Genomic DNA, 16,035 nt, shown 5'->3' with positions numbered 1-16,035 from the left:
ATCCCTGGTCAGGGCACACATGGGGAGCAACCAAAAATTGCACAAGTGAGTAGAACAACAAACACTTCCCTTCCCCCTCCCCTGTCTCTGTCTTTCTAACAATCAATAAAAATTAAGCCCTGGCTGGATGCTCACCTGGAGCGTCATCTCGGAACACCCAACATGGAGGTCACTGGCTAGATTCCCTGGTCAGGGCACATACAGGAGCTGCTCGATGTTCCTGTCTTTCTCTCCCTGCCTCTTTCTCTCTCTCTCTCTCTCAAAAAAAAGACTTTTTATTTGAAATATCACTGATTATTTTTATCTTCGGTTTCCAGATATAAGAAGATGTTTTTGTCCTAAGCTACCTATGAACTATAGCAATTTGGTAAATTATATTTTGTAAGCAGAGTGAAACATTTATTTTTCTCCCTACCTGATCCCTCCAAAATCTGGGAACTCTTAGTGAGTTATTGCTATTTTCTTGGCTGTGTAATTATTTACTCAGGTTTAATAATAATCTGTTCTCCTTGTAGCAGAACATAATCGGAAACATTGGTGATATTACCAAGGCTTTGGCGGGACTGTCCTGTTTGATCAAGACATGTATAGACTCTGATATGGTCAGACAGCTTGCAGGAACAATGATTGACTTATGGAAGCCTCCTAGGGAAACTGGACTGAAACCTTGCTTACAGGGTTCCCAGCAGCTTTACCAGCTGCCCTTTCCCCTGAAATCCTATGAAATGAATGTAATGATCTGATATAAACTTCAGAGAAATCATCACAATAGCTTATGCTTAGATAGTCTTTGTGTCTGACACTGTATAAGCCATTTGGAAAGTTGACCTGAACAACTGATGACATCATGAGAGACATATCAAACTTCAACCCTGACATCTATAATTCTTAAGATCTGCCCCTTTCACTTTTTGAAATAATTACAGGTTAATCTATGCATTTAGTTTAACCTACTTTTGTTATCCACTTAAATAAAGGAGACGAAGAAATTAAACACCACAATTATAACCAGATGAATACATATACTAGAAAAGGTATCTTCAGAAGTATTCTTTAACCTAACCAAGATGGAAAGGACTACATCAGGTACTCTTAACTAATCCATGGGCTGCCAAATTTAAAGATGTTAACTTCTGGATTCATGTTTCCCATTTAAAGAAAGTTCCTGCACCCAACCTGGACTGCTCAACCGACAGAGGATTTGAAATTAAAAACTACTAGGAAGTGAATCAGATAGCATCTATTGTGGACAGCTAACCCAAAATTCTGGACCAGGCTTCTATAATCCAAACCGTTCTTTTTCTTTTTTTCTTTTTATTATTTTAGTTTCTTTTTAACTCTCATATGAGAGCCTAAGCACTCACTATAATAGTTATTGCTTCCTTTTCCCCATAAATTTTTATCTGGAAAGATAACTCACCAATGGGCACCATTTTTAAACCTACTTCATAGGTCAAAACATGCAACTCGTTGCACATATACAGTAGTTAAGGGTGTTCCTGGTGATGTCAACCCCAGTAAAGGTCAGAGTTGAAAGCATACTTTTTCCTTGGACAGAGGTTGCAGTGAATGAATACATGTTATGGAATTTACCAAAACCTTAAAAGAAACTGTTCGATCTGTCACCAAAGCAATTGCCAACCAAGAAAAAAATCTTTAGCTTCCCTGGGCAAATTATATCAGACAACAGAATAACTCAGCCATATCCGAGCTGAAGAAGGTGGGCTTTGCTCTATTGTTACTATCTCTTGTTGTGCTTGGATAAAACACCTCTGGTGAAGTACAGATGGAACGAGATAAACTCTGGCACAAAACAGATGATTAAATACAGTACCCACTGACACCCTTAGTTCTCTGATATCTTCAGTTGGCTACCCTCACGTATTGCCTCCTGGTTCAGATCTATCTTCCAAATTGGACTTACCATTTTGTTTGTAATTATAGAAATTTTTTGCTGTTATAAAACTTTGTTTTGCATAGCTTGATGTAATAAAGACACCACTCAGATAACAGTTGTTCAACTTACTAAGTCCTATGGGACCTCATATGAGAAACTTCAAAAAACTAGAGATGTCTGCCCTTAAAGGAGCATGATGGTAAAACCTTCTTCTGTTCTGGCATTCTAGTTGCTCAAATGTGGCCTAAGGCTCCTAAGGAAAGATCTTTCCCTTTTATGCAAGTAATGACATAACAGGAATAAGCCCTCCCAGCAATGGAGGACTAGCCATGCTTTCCATAACTGACCAGTGTTGCTTTCCAATGGTTGTTCAGAGATGTTTTCAAGGAAAGCTCTTGGTCAAATGGGAGAAATGTGGAAAATAATATAAATGGATCCACTCAAAGTGCAGTTGGAGCTGCTACCCTGGGGGGAACTGCCTTACACGTACATGTGTTATGCTTCAAACCTTTGGAATGTTTAAATTGGGCAAAATAACCCTTAGGCCAAACCAACATTGTGTTCCAAACAACTGTTTGCAAAGCTAACAGGAAAGCAGACTGAAAATTAAAGACATTCTTTAGAATTAGCACCACCATGTATAGCTAAAGAATAACTCAGCCTATTTCATCTATTGAAATTCTTTCATTGACTAATATATTAACACCAATAGAAGTTCCTTCCTTCTATTCTTATTTCTACCTGAATCAGTACTTCCCAAACAGCCATTCTTTTGGATTTCAACTAATGTTGCCTCTTACTTTGGTCTTTTATTTTTAAGCTAACGGTGGGTTCCACTCTATTTTAAAATTCACTTTTTAAAGTCAATTTTAGTTTAAGGTATCTCATATTTGGGCCCTCTCTTTTGAGAAAAGGAGATGGGGAAAAAACTTTCCCTCCGGGTGAGGGGAAGGGCGCCCCAGCATCGGAAGCTGGAGAGGATACAATTTTGGGGGGGGGGAAGGGCCCTTGGTTGGACACCCCTTCTATATAGTTCCCACTCCCCTACAAAACGCCGCCGTGTCCCCTCACTGCGCAGTGGAGAAGGACGTAACGACACGGAAGCCCCCCGCCTCTTACTCACCTCGCGCCCGCCACGCTCCTCTGGGGGGACCCGAAGCTATGGGACGCTGAGCTTCCAAACCGCGCTGGGCTGGCGCTGCGCCCTGAGGAGAGGGCCGAGGGCCAGCGGCGGCCTCGCGGCGCGTCCACATGTGGCGGGGCCGCAGGGCGGGGGTGGGTGGGGGACCCGGAGCCGAGGGGGCAGGGTTTCCATCTCCGTGAAGTTCCCGGATGGTCGCAGCCTCCGGCGCTGAGCGCTTTTCCTGCCGGGCGGCTCAGCCCTCCAGACCTGGGAGAAGTTTCCCAGGAAAAAAATGCCTGGCGCATCGCGGGGCCCTGGAGCCGCCCGGAGTCGCTGCGCGGTAAGGGACGTGCCGCCGCCGCGTAAGGCGCTACCAGGTGCCGGGGGCTCGAGGCGGCGACCCTGGAGACCCCCCGCGGCTGCCCGGGACGCCGGGAAGGGACCGGGCTCGGAACGCGGCTCGGCACTGAGGGGGCGCGGGGCGGCGGCAGCCGGGACGTCTGGGCTGCCCGGGCTGCGTCCGTGCGGGCGGTGGGCGCAGGCGCGCGGCCTCGGGAGGGGCACGTCTCCGGGCCCCGCGGCCCGCGCGTCCTGCCGGTCCCGCGGATGGGGAGGGAAGGAGGGGACGGTGGAGAGCGGGGCTCCGGGCGCGGGCGCCTCCCGGGGTGGGCGCGTTCCCGGACCTCGTCGACCCTGGGGCGGCCCGGGGGGCTCGGGACGCGTTCGCGCCGTGCTTAACTGTGGCAGGGAGTTCGAGGGAATACGCTAGGGCCGCATCTACACCCCCAGCTCGGGCCGATGGGGACTTTCGGGCATCCAGTTCATGCCATGGAACCGCCTTGCCCTTTTCGCTGGAAAATCTTGTCCATCCCGCAACGCGGTTTCCCCAGCTAGCCTCCCGCGGTGTCCCCAAACTGATGCTCACTGCGGGCGGTGTAGACCCGCATTTGAGGGTCGTGTTGACCCTAGAGGCACTTCCAGTCCCGGTCAGCCCTTTCACCCAGGCCTCTCCCGAACTTTCCGGACAGCTTTACTTCAGTCTCATTCTTAATACTTTATTCTCCCCCCCCCCTTTTTTTTTTTTAAAGAACAGTTGCAAGTTGCAAGTGTAAGAGAAACCAGCTCCCCCATTCGGGGGGTTGGTGCAGATCTTCAACTGGTGGTTAGTCTGAACTGTTTGAGATTAACAAAGGGCGTGTCTGTGTCAGGAACCCAACCTGGCTGGATCTTCTGGTCCCGCGTAATCCCGGAGGAATAGTCCCTCTCGGGCCGGGCTCCTGGGTTTATCTCAGTTCTCTGGAAAGCCTCTCAAGTTGTCAGAAGTGATTTGGGTGGACTCGATTCCTTTTTCTGAAAATTGTGTGTCACTATTGTCCCCTGGACAGTCACTGGATCCCACCCCAAATCGCTGACCGCGTGTAACCCCAGACTCCAGGCAATGCAGCTGGAGCCCCTGGACAGAGGCCCGCTCTGGGTAGGTTTTCTTTTGACAGTTTCCAAACGCAATTTCAAACAACGGGATGGCTTCATTTTGAGTCATTAGCATATTTTTTTCTTTTCAAAAATGCCTTTTTCTACAACTGGTAAATTTCAAGAAATTTTCTATTTCAGTTTTTATAAATCATATTTTTACTTTGTGAGGTGAAAGAACCCCACTAAGTATTTTTCATCTTAAAGCCTCTTTACAGTGCTCAGAACATGGTCTTCTACCCTGGCTGTCTATCTTTACCTGCCTCTCATCCCCACAAGGTTGAGTTTCTCAGGGTCCAAATCCCCTGCCACCTTTAGGAGCCCTTTCATTACCTGTTGAATGGAAGTGTGCAGGCTAGACTCTGCAGATGTTATTAAAACATTTTAATGACATCATCTTTTTCCGCGGGACCTACCCAACCTCTGCCATCATTTTGGCTCCCAGAGAATCACATAAACTCTTTTAGTTTTGTGTGTGTGTGTGTGTGTGTGTGTGATGGAGAGCAGAGAGATTTGTCAGCAAGGAATGATCGAATTATTGGACATTTAGAGACAGTGAGATACATCTAACTGAAGAGATGCCTGCCTTCTTTCATTTGCTTGTTCATTTCACAAAGTGTCTACTGTGTGTCCAACCACTTTCTAGTTCCCTTGGTGATCTCATGCACCTGAAACTTCATTTATTCAAGAAATGGCATTGATGATCTTTGCTTTTTCTCCATCATAAGATATAGGATCAAGTGGGGGGAAATGGGAGGTGAAACCCTCATAAGCAGCACAGCACAAGGCATTCGGGGGCTACTGGACACCATGCAGTGTGTAGCACCGAGACACAGAGGGATAAAGAGCTGAAGTGGCGGCATGAAGGGCTGCGAAGAGAAGGCTGTCCGCCCTTACCTTTACATTTACTGTTTCAGGCACTCGAGCCAGGGATGAGCCCCCTTTTGTGGGAAGTATTCATTACTAGGCCTGAGTCACTGCCTTTGATTTTTTTGGGTTGTAATTTTAAGAACATATATGGTTTCTACAATGCACATCAGGAGGACAAAACCAAACAAAGTGACTTTTATCTGCTGTTATAATGCATTTACTTTTAAGCACCTGATGTTTGGTTTCTCTCAGAGCCATAGTCTTCCTGAAGCCTGCCCTCCAATGAGATCTACCAAATTCCTAATAATTTCTATGCACAGGTCCTTCTGCTACCATGTCCAACAATTTACAATGAAGCCGTGGTGCTGGAAGGTTTGGAAGGCTTATTCCTTGTGAGTAGCCAGTACACACTATGTGAATCAGGTCTCAGTTGGAATCAAGCCAGATACTCGGCCAGCATTAAGAGTCCCTGCTAGGGGTCACTGCTGTGTCCTGTGCTAGGGGTAGAGAGGGAGACCTAGCTCAGAAAGAGATAGTGTTTGCCCCTGAATGCTTACCTTCTGGTTGAAACGAGACATGGTTTTAAACAGCAGGAATACAAGGCAGAATGTAGTAAATAAGGCTGAGAAAACAAACGGTACAGCTCAAACACAGGGAATTTAGAGGATAGTGAAATTACTTCCATCTGGAGGGTGTCAGTTCTTCACTCATTTGTTGGTCCATTTAACAAGTATTTATTAAGTGTCTACTATGTGCCAGGCCGAGGGAGATGAATAGGCACGTGCACACCATGTTTCACCTTCACTGCTCCAATTGAGGGACAGTTCAGGTCCCGCCTCCCTGTGACAGGTGAACACTTCTTCGCTCAGCCTCATTATATTGCCCAGCCCAACATTTGTCAAAATAATTAACTCTGTCTCTTGTATATTTGGGATAATAAAAACTCTAGGCTCACCAAAGCCCCCAGAATAGACTCAGTTGAGTAATGTTATCCTGCTCAACACGTTTTAAATAGTATTGAAGTATGCTGGTCCTTAGCCCTGGGTGTGACTAGCAGTTTGTGAAGGTTTGATTCTGTTAGTCTGGGGTGAGGCCCAGGAATGGAGGTTTTGAAAGTCCGCCGTGGTGCTGATGTGCAGCCACGGGCAGAGCTCCCTAAGGTTAAAGCATGGGCCAGGAATTCAGGCTGATCTTGCTTCCAGTCCCAACTCTGTCATTCACAACTTCTGTGACCTCTGTTTCTTTACCTTTAAAATCTACCTTGTTATGAGCATGGGATGAAGTTGTGGATGTGGGTCACTCAGCAGATTATCCAGGACAGTGCTGCTGTTCAGTATTTGTGGGTTGTTGTTATTCTCGTCCGGGTTACTTGGTGCAGAACACTGCTGATATTCCTTTTCCTTATGGAGATACCAAAAGAGCCTAAATACAGGAACTGCTTTTTATACGAATTAACACTTTTAACAATCCCTTAGCTATCTGTAGCCTATTGAAAGTTTCAAACCAATCACCTCATGTATTCTCTTAACAGCTAAGAAGCAGGAATCTCACGAAACAATCTCAGTTTTGGAGGCTCCCACCCTGTGGTATCTGCTTTCCCAGTGGAGCCTACTCTGCTGAGATTATAAGGACAGATAAAGAGCTGGAAACCAAAGACGTGCTACTTTCCTGGCCCTTAGACACCAGGAAGTGCCGGGGTAACACGTTGTGACAGTCACACGCTGGCTCCATCATCAGTACGGAGTGCCCAGTGGGATTACCTACCCCAGGCCAAACTGCTTGGTCACAGACATAGCCCCTGAGCCCATGGGTGGATGTACCACGGATTTTGTGTTCCGTTGTGGCCAGGGGTCAGGAAACGTTGATTCCTAGGAAGCGTGCCCATTATTAATCTCCATATCAGTTGTAAAGTGACTTTTCTAATACTCAATAAAAAGAATATAGCGAAAATAAATAGGACACTCAATTGCCTACACTTTCATTAGTTTAGAAGCTTCAGGAAACATGGTTCATATTGCAAGAACATATTGCTATGATGTTATACAAATATAACATTTTAGCATTGCTTACTATGGATGTATTTTTTTCCCATCTAATATGCCATCTTTCCAGTGTAACTCAATTTCTTCTTTTTAATTTCTTTTTATCTTTTAGTTATATTAATTTAAGTGAATTGTATTTCCAAAGATTTCTATAATTTGACTAAAACTTTAAAAAATCTTCCTTTCCTTTCTTTCCATCCACTCTCTCTCTTTTCCATTTGTTTTTCCTTGAACATTACTACTTACCATTTGTCATTTGATTGAGTCATTTATAGTCACACAGCCCTGTGAGGTAAGTTCTGCTGATATATGTATAGAACCTGAGACTGAGAGAAGTTAGGTCACTCATCCAAGGTCACACAGCTAGTGACAGAGCTGGCGTTCAACCCTGGGGCCACTGTCTGATTCCACACGTTGCACTAACGCTTTCTTTCACGTTCAGTGGCATTGTGTGGTATTCTTCATGCAGCGGGCTCTTTTCTTCCCATCTGTATGCCTTTGCATGGCCATTTCTTCTCCCCGCACTGCCACTTCTTTTCATTTATGTTGAATCCTATAGATTCTTCAAATTGGCCACAAATATTTGTTGAGAAGAAAAATAAGAGACTTTGCAAATACTTTCTAAAAGGAGGATATAGCTAAAATAAACAAGAGACACAATCACCTACAAATTTCACTAGTTTAGTCTACGGCCATACCACCCTGAACGCGCCTGATCTCGTCAAATTTCACTAGTTTAGTGGCTCTGATCAACATGGTTCACACTGTAAGAGCATGCTTCCTAGAAAGAGCCAACCTGACCTGTGCTGGCACAGTGGATAAAGCATCTACCCTGGAACACTGAAGTCACTGTTTGAAACCTGGAAACCCCGAGCTCACTGGCTCTGAGCATGGACCATTATCGACATGGGGTCACTGACTTGAGTGGGGGAATCATTCACATGATCCCAAAGCTTACGAGCTTGAGCCCAAAGGTTGCTGATGTGAAATACCCAAGGTCGCTGGCTTAAGCAAGGGGTCACTGGCTCAGCACATATGAAAAGCAATCAATATACAACTAAAGTGATGCAACTACAAGTTGATGCTTCTCATCTTCTCTCTCCCTTCCTCTCTCTCTCTCTCTCTCTCTCTCTCTCTCTCTCTCAGAAAAGGAAAGAAAGAAGAAAGGGAGAAAAGAAGAGAGCCAAATGCTCTTTCTCTATGAGCGTATTTCTCTTCTAGTAAATTCCCATAGCTCTTTGTTTGGAATCTACTTTATCCTATATAATTGAAATCACTTACATGTATCTCTTCTCCCTCATTAGTTTATAAACGATCTCAAAAAATCATTTTTATATTTCCTCAAAAACAGTAGATTTTTGTATAGTGGGGTCTCAGTTAATGTTTGTTGAGGGGCAGTTTACTTCTGCCACTCCGTGGCAAGATCTGAGGTGAGTGAATTTCCCCTGAAGGCAAAGTAGATCTTGATGCGTCACATCTGGTTTCTGAAGATTCTAGAAAACAACTTTCATCCTAAGAATAGTAGTCCTTCACCATGACTGATATGTAATACTTGACATTACCTTTTATTCATATGTATAATTAGCTTTAAATGCTGTTTACTTTTGGCCTGATCTTTGATAAAGCATTGACCCAGAATGCTGAGATTACCGGTTCAAAACCCCCAGGCTTGCCTGGTCAAGGCACGAATGGGACTTAATGTTCCCTGCTCCTTCGCCTGCCTTTCTCTCTCTCCTCCTCTCTAAAGTGAATAAAAAAATTTTTTTTAAATGCTCTTTACTTTTATATCTTCCAAATTGAACAATAATATTAATCTTAATTAAAATCAGATTTTGAGTTTTGGAAGAGTAGGAATTATTATTGTAAGACCTAGGAAGTGGCATTTCTTGTCTAATACCTGTATCTAGGTCATTTCCACATAAATGATGGTTGCCCATCCATGGAGTTTCCATCTTTTTTTTTTACTAAGAGGCAATACACAACCAGAGAAAGAAGTTTAAGCAAAATCGAAAATCGAAGTACATTAGCTTCTGCCCAGACTGCCACAGACTCTTTTGTATTGAGGGTGGGGGCTAATTAGTTCTCTCAGTTAAGAGGTATCTGCAAGAAAAAGGAAATGGTGAATAAAATGGAAAATTCAGAGCCAAATAGTTTCCTGGGACAGTGGAGTCCTTTACAACTTAAAATAAGAGTTTATTTTAATATACTTCCTATTTTTCTTACATAGGCAATATGAACTCCATTTAAATATATATCTATATATTTTTACATTATTTAAATACATATTATAATATTTAAATATATATTCTTTTTTTCTTATAAACAATACTTGATTACTTTAAATATATATAATGTACACACCTTACCTCTTTATAACATACTGCTATTGATTCTTAACAGCTGTATAGCATTCTGCTGTAGGGATGGCTATATGTGATTGGTGTATTCTTGGTTGTCCACAGTCACCCATGAGAATTTGCACGCCAGTTCAGAGTGACTGTCAGTTCACCTGTTAGCTCTTGCCGATGATGCCCACACAATCAGTCCACTGAGACAACTCAAACAACCAACCAATTCAGTGACAGAATAAATGTCGTCATTTATTGGCAACCACAGACGAAATGGGCAACTGGTTGAATTTCATGCTTTTCAACCACTTATGTGTCTCCTCAGCCCATTTCTGAAACCTCTCAAGCATTTTTCTATAGATGCATGCAGGAGATTTTATCTACTAACTGAAGAATTTAGCCCTGGGAGGAGCCAAGAGAGAAATCTGGCCACATCGCACAGTGATGTGAAGTATTCAACATATTATCAAATAATATTTCAGGAAACCCCGAGGCTCCCCCTACCCACACCCCCAGCAGAATAGATTTTGAAAGTAGAGAACCTTCAGACCTTGGAGAAGATCTTGAGGAAGCATGTACCATAGCTGTTTGTTTTTTTTCCTGAAAATGTAAACAGTGAGATCAGTGTCTTAACCACAATAGTCTTGTGTTATGGGGATGGATATTTAAATAATGGAGACAGTCAGATCTGCCTGAGATATAAGAGGAAAAAATGGGCTGTTAACAGGCCCATGTCCAGTAAGCAGCACATGTGAGTGCGGGGGTGGGACTTCCAGGAAGGACCACGGTGTTTGAGGAAGGGGGGTGGGGAAGAAGACTAGAAGGAGGCCAATCCAGTTTTATCTTTCTCAGATCTCAGAGAGCCGGCTGAGGGACAAGTTTTCATATGGTATTCAAGTTTCTAATTTGTTTTTTGAGGGTCTAGAAAAAGGTGGAATAATTGAAAGCCTTTTAAAACCCTTTAAAAAGTAGTAAAGCAATGTATTTTAGCAGTGCCTGTTTTTACCTATCAGAGTCAGAATTTGATTGCCATGCATGGTTTAAGGAATAACCCAAAGTGTCAATTTAAATAATCTTAGGTTTTGTGGGTGAAATTCCACACTTTTCTTTTCCCTAGTGTTTTAGCATTGTTGAAAAAAAAAAAACCGCACACATTTTGTTTGAGACAAATTCAAAAACTAGATTGTTGTTACACTTATTTGAATGCTGTTGGAAATAGGTTGGATAGAAAAAAAAAGAAAAAAAAATGGGGCTTACGGTATTTGATATTTTACAAGATGTTAGAGCTAGACCTTATGTATTGAACATCATAATTCTCCCCGCCCTTTTATTGTCCCTTTTTGACAAGAAAATGGGAAAAGTAAAAATTTTCTCAGTTGGTTAAAGGAGTTTGCGGGGAGGGGGTTATGGTATTATTTTCACCAGAAAATCCCTTTCTGTACAGACTTTTTGAATGCATCATCTCTACTCTGCTGTGATGAAACCACGTCTCTCGGAGGTAGGAAGAGGTTTTCATTGACCAACAGGCCAGGTGCTCAGTCTTTGTAATTCAGTCTTTCCTTCCTTGTTTTTGATGAAAATATGACCCTTTTAAAAAATTAAATTCTCGTTTTATTTTGTTCAGATCACAGAAGTATTATATGCTTATATAAATGAGACAAAAAAGAAAGTATATAAAGAAAAAGTTAATATTTTCTCTCCTATCTTTCTCAAATTCTAACCCCCTTGAGGTAATCAATATTATCAGGATACTTTCTCAACTTTCTTTTTGCTTATGTAACTCTGTACAAATATATATGCACATATATAGTTTTTCTATTAAAAGTAGAAACATATACACATTAGGTTAAAAGATTTTTTATTGAGATATAATTGTAACATTGTGTAAATTTAAGGTGTATAATGTGTTGATTTGATATGCTTCCTTATTGCAGTATGATTACTACCATAGCATAAGCTAGCAGTCTTTATGTCATATAATTACACTTCTTTGTTGTGGTGAGAACATTTAAGATGCAGTCTCTTAGCAACTTTCAAGTATCTAACATAATATAATATTATTAACTGTAAATCACAATGCTGTGCATTAGATCCTTAGAACTTACTTATATTTTAAATGCAGTTCTGTTCACTTCAACCAACATCTTCCCAGTTCCACCACCCCCCAGCCCCTGGAAATCACCATTCTACTCTCTTTTTCTATGAGTTGAGCTTTTTTAGATTCCATGTATAAGAAAGATCATACAGTATTTGTCTTTTTCTGTCACATTTATTTCAATCAGCTTAATGCCCTCAAGATCCATCTATGTTGTCACAAATGACAGGATTTTCTTTTTTTCTCTTGGCTGAATAATATTTGATTGCGTATATATATACCATGTTTTCTTTATCCACTCATCTGTTGATAGACACTTGGGTTCTTTCATATCTTCGCTATTGTGAGTGATGCTACAGTAAACATTGGGGTGCACATACCTTTTTGATATCCACAGATATTTTTTAACACGACAAAACCTTATAAACATCCTCTCCAAATTAAAAAAAAAACAACTTGTTTATATCATGGGTGCTTAATAACCAGATTGTTTCAATTTTGTGCTACTACAACCGTTCTTTTCTGAATATCCTTGTGTATGAATTTGACTATGCTAAACATACAGAAATTTTCATTTCTGTCAGAGTTCCCAAAGTGATATGACTTTCCAAAGGTTGTAGTAAATCTTAGTTCAACTAACACGATTTGAAAATATGTTTCCTCACATTCTTGCCAGCATAATTCATTTTAGAAGTATAAACTTTCTAATCTCTTTTTCCTGTTTTGTTTCAAATTATTTCTTTAGGGAGCACTTGCACTATCTTTACCATTTTTTAAAAATCCATTCATTTGAATTATTCATGCCCTGTCTTTTCCTTAATTTTCTAATGTGCACATGATTTGTGTCATAGAGCTGGAGAAGAAAATTTGAGCCTAAGCTTGCTGAGCTTAATCTTCTGTATTGAAATGAAACAAAACACTTGATTTCTATTTATGATGAACTAAATACAGACCTTTCAATCTTAATTTTTTTCTTCTAAAAGTATATTATTTAAGAAATGGTCTCAGGAAATATAAATGTTTTAATGGGAAAAACAGAAACTTACAACATACAAGGATGGAACATTTTAAAGGAGTTTTAAGCTTGCAAAGCTAACTGGGTGTCCCTCTTGAATCCAAAAGTCTGAAGACAAAGGTTCTTTGAGAGCATTAGTTCTAAGTTATGCTGAGTTACATCAAGAGGAAAAAGTGAATCACAGCAGATAGGAATTTAAACCTGGAGCATGTTGAAAGCCCCTACCCTTGCTGCTTCTGCTTGTTTTTCTGGGAGGTGAGACTAGATTCCATTTCTCCTGTCCTTGTAGTGGCTGAGTTCATTACAGAATTATTTGTATATAACTCCAGCGGTACACTGGCTAATCAGAAACAGCTGTATGACTGGATTCATTTATATGAACAGAATAACTAAATCAATCAGCAAAATTTTTGTGTTTGGGTAGGTCGGGCCAACATTGTGTAGCCCAGAATAATAACAGTGCTTTGTAACTAACCTGACACAGATGGCAAAAGATGTGCCTGGGCAGCAGAGGTTGGAATTGAAAATTAAGAAACCCTGTGAGTCCTTGATGGCTGCCGCAGTAAAGTGCAACTCGATTTTTAATGTTAGTGTTTGAAAGGCTAGGAAGCTTCAATAAAGGGCCATCCTGTTAAAAAAAACACACAAGAGAGTTTTACCATCTACTCTGAATGAGGCTGAATTGTCCAGATCAGCATCCCCTGGAAAATAAATTTGAACATTCTGCCAGACTCCACAGGCTGAAACAAGCAAGAGCCCCGTGCTGGGAAAATGTCACAGACAAGACAGGAGAACTGACATGTGTGACTAGGAGGAGCCACACTAAATTAGGGAGAAGACACGAGTTCCCAAGTGAAATTGAGGCTGACGTCCTGACATTAATGTACCAAGAGGAATTCCTCAGAATGTATGTTCTCGTGCAAAATCCAGAAGCCCACGAGCGTGAGGTGAGTTCACAGAATGCAGCCCTGTTCTTATAGTCAATAAGACATGAGGTTAGATGAGAACAGGAAAGTCTTCAGACCCCAAGACTCCATGTATGGCACAGTCTTGAACTCTCTACCACTTAAAAATACAGGTCATTCTCAAGGCCAGAGACCCACTGGCCCCAATTAGCCAGAGTCCTAAGGCTGGATTGGGCTCCGGGTTTCTGGTTGACTTGATGTGGAGCTAACCTTGGTGGGTTTATCCCGTGAGTGGTAGTGAGGGAACATGGTGCCAGGGGAATTGGCACCTTTCCTCTGGCTGCATACCAGAGTTTTGGCATTGGAATTTGCAAAGACATCGTCTTGGGATCCCCATGTGCTGATGCCTGAGTGCATATGACCCCTCTGCCCTACCTTCGCTTGTACTTTGGCCCTGGTTTGGGATGTCCATCAATCTTCAGAGATAGTTAGACTTTTAAAAATTCAGTCACTTCCAGGTTAAGACCTGATATCAACTAGCTCGTTTACCTAATTGCTTTTGCACTGACTCTGCTAAAGGTAAAGGGGTAAAGCAGAAAGAGCGGTGCACCAGGAGTTCCACATTTGTATTCTAATCCCAGCTTTGTTGCCTATGGTCACATGACCTTGACAACAATAAAAAGTGGGCAAAAATAGAGCAATCTGTAAGGACAGGGAGAAGATTGAAGCCATCGATGCCTATAATGGACAGATGCAATAAGGCCCTGTCTAGATAATCTAACGTTAACGTTTTAACTTATCAATCAGAAAATTGACAAATCTGACCAAGTATTTTTGCCCCTTTTTGAGTATTTGTTAAATAAGGGAGAGAAGTATATGTCTATCACGTTTCTCATTTAGCTAAAACAGTGTATGCATGTTAGGTGTACTATATAAATATGACATTACATTTCAGCAAACTCATCAAGTGTTTCATTTATATTTGAATCTCACTGTATACTTGCTGAAGAAAGAACATTAACTATATATCACCCTGAGGTTTTCTTTGTGATGTTATTGGTGGGAGTAGGATGTGAGCCAGATGAGACCAGGTCTGTCTGTAGACCTTGTTTTATTTATATGCAGTGAAAATCACACTGCTTCACTATATGCACACACACTCCCATTATATTCACCCTTATTGTGTATCAGTGCACACATTTCACAACCTGAAATCATGCCCTCACCATTTGCCACCCACAGGAGCATGTGTGCACACACGTGCACACGTACATCATTGGCTAACCCCTTTAAAGAGAGCGCTTTAACCAGATATAACCAGGAAGTACCGGTTCCAAATTCTGTCCCTGTATTGGAAAAACTCATGTATTGCTGTAGTTTTCTATTCATCAGCCCTGGCGGTTTCTTAGAAGGCGGAGGTCCTTGCTCACTACAGCGCTCTGTGTATAGACTTAGACAGAACGCCACATGCAGGTGGCTGTAGGCGCATGCTTCGGAGGGTGTTTACAGTGGTGATGGTGATTCCTGGGAGTGGATAAAAATGCCAGTGAGGCTTTCCCTTGGGAGCTCTACCATGAGTGTTGGTTGGTGGTTGGGACCGGTGCTGGCTGAGGCTCTTGTTTGTATGTCTGGCTCCTGGTCTGAGGGACAATACGTTGCTGTTTTGGCTCAGAGGCAGACCATTTTGGATGGCCTCCAAGAAACCGTGCATTGCTCTTGCTTCTCAAGATTGGTGCTAACATGTGCCCTCCTGGACTTAAAACTACTTTACAGAGAAGTTAAACACACTTGTCTGCCTGGTGCCCAAGAGAGCCCAACCACCGTTTGTAGATAAGGAGAAAATGCTTCCTGAGTTCCAACCCAGATGCCCAAGAGAGGATGGAGCCCTAGTAGAGACTTCCCTGGTGCTCCCCTTCAGCTCTGGCCCCAGCAACATGGAGGGGGAGAGGAAAGGGGAGGAGGTTCCTGGTGGTAGAGAGAGCGGGGTCAGCAGTGACAGCAGGGAAACGAATCGTGGTCCTGAGCTGTAGGGAGAAGTCCCGCAGTGGGATGGGAGGTCGGGGGTGAAGGGACCGGGGTAGGAGCTGCCTGACCTAAGGGAGTTGCTGGGTGGGGGCCCTGGCATTGCCCTTTGAAAGAACTCATTAGGAAACAGAAAGAAGAAGACACTGTCTCTTCCCATGCTTCCACACACGAGTCAGGAATGAAGTAGTCTTCTTCATTTCCGGTAATCATTTTTGGACAAGTAATAATATTATCATCTAACATAG

General features: G+C 42.4%; 1 protein-coding gene across 2 annotated transcripts in view; it reads left to right on the top strand.

Moving 5' to 3' along the window:
* Positions 1–3,221: 3,221 nt before the first annotated feature.
* Positions 3,222–16,035, top strand: part of WIPF1 (WAS/WASL interacting protein family member 1) — a 134,336-nt gene continuing 121,522 nt past the window's right edge. For both annotated transcript variants that reach the window (XM_066345166.1, XM_066345167.1), the window contains exon 1: positions 3,222–3,360. The gene's annotated coding sequence lies outside the window, so the exon portion shown is untranslated. The remainder of the gene's footprint in view (positions 3,361–16,035) is intronic.

The sequence above is a fragment of the Saccopteryx leptura genome, chromosome 7, assembly GCF_036850995.1.
Source record: "Saccopteryx leptura isolate mSacLep1 chromosome 7, mSacLep1_pri_phased_curated, whole genome shotgun sequence".
NCBI classification, from domain to species: Eukaryota; Metazoa; Chordata; class Mammalia; order Chiroptera; family Emballonuridae; genus Saccopteryx; species Saccopteryx leptura.
Note: the sequence above shows the minus strand (reverse complement) of the source record. Positions and strands in the feature narration are given on the sequence as shown.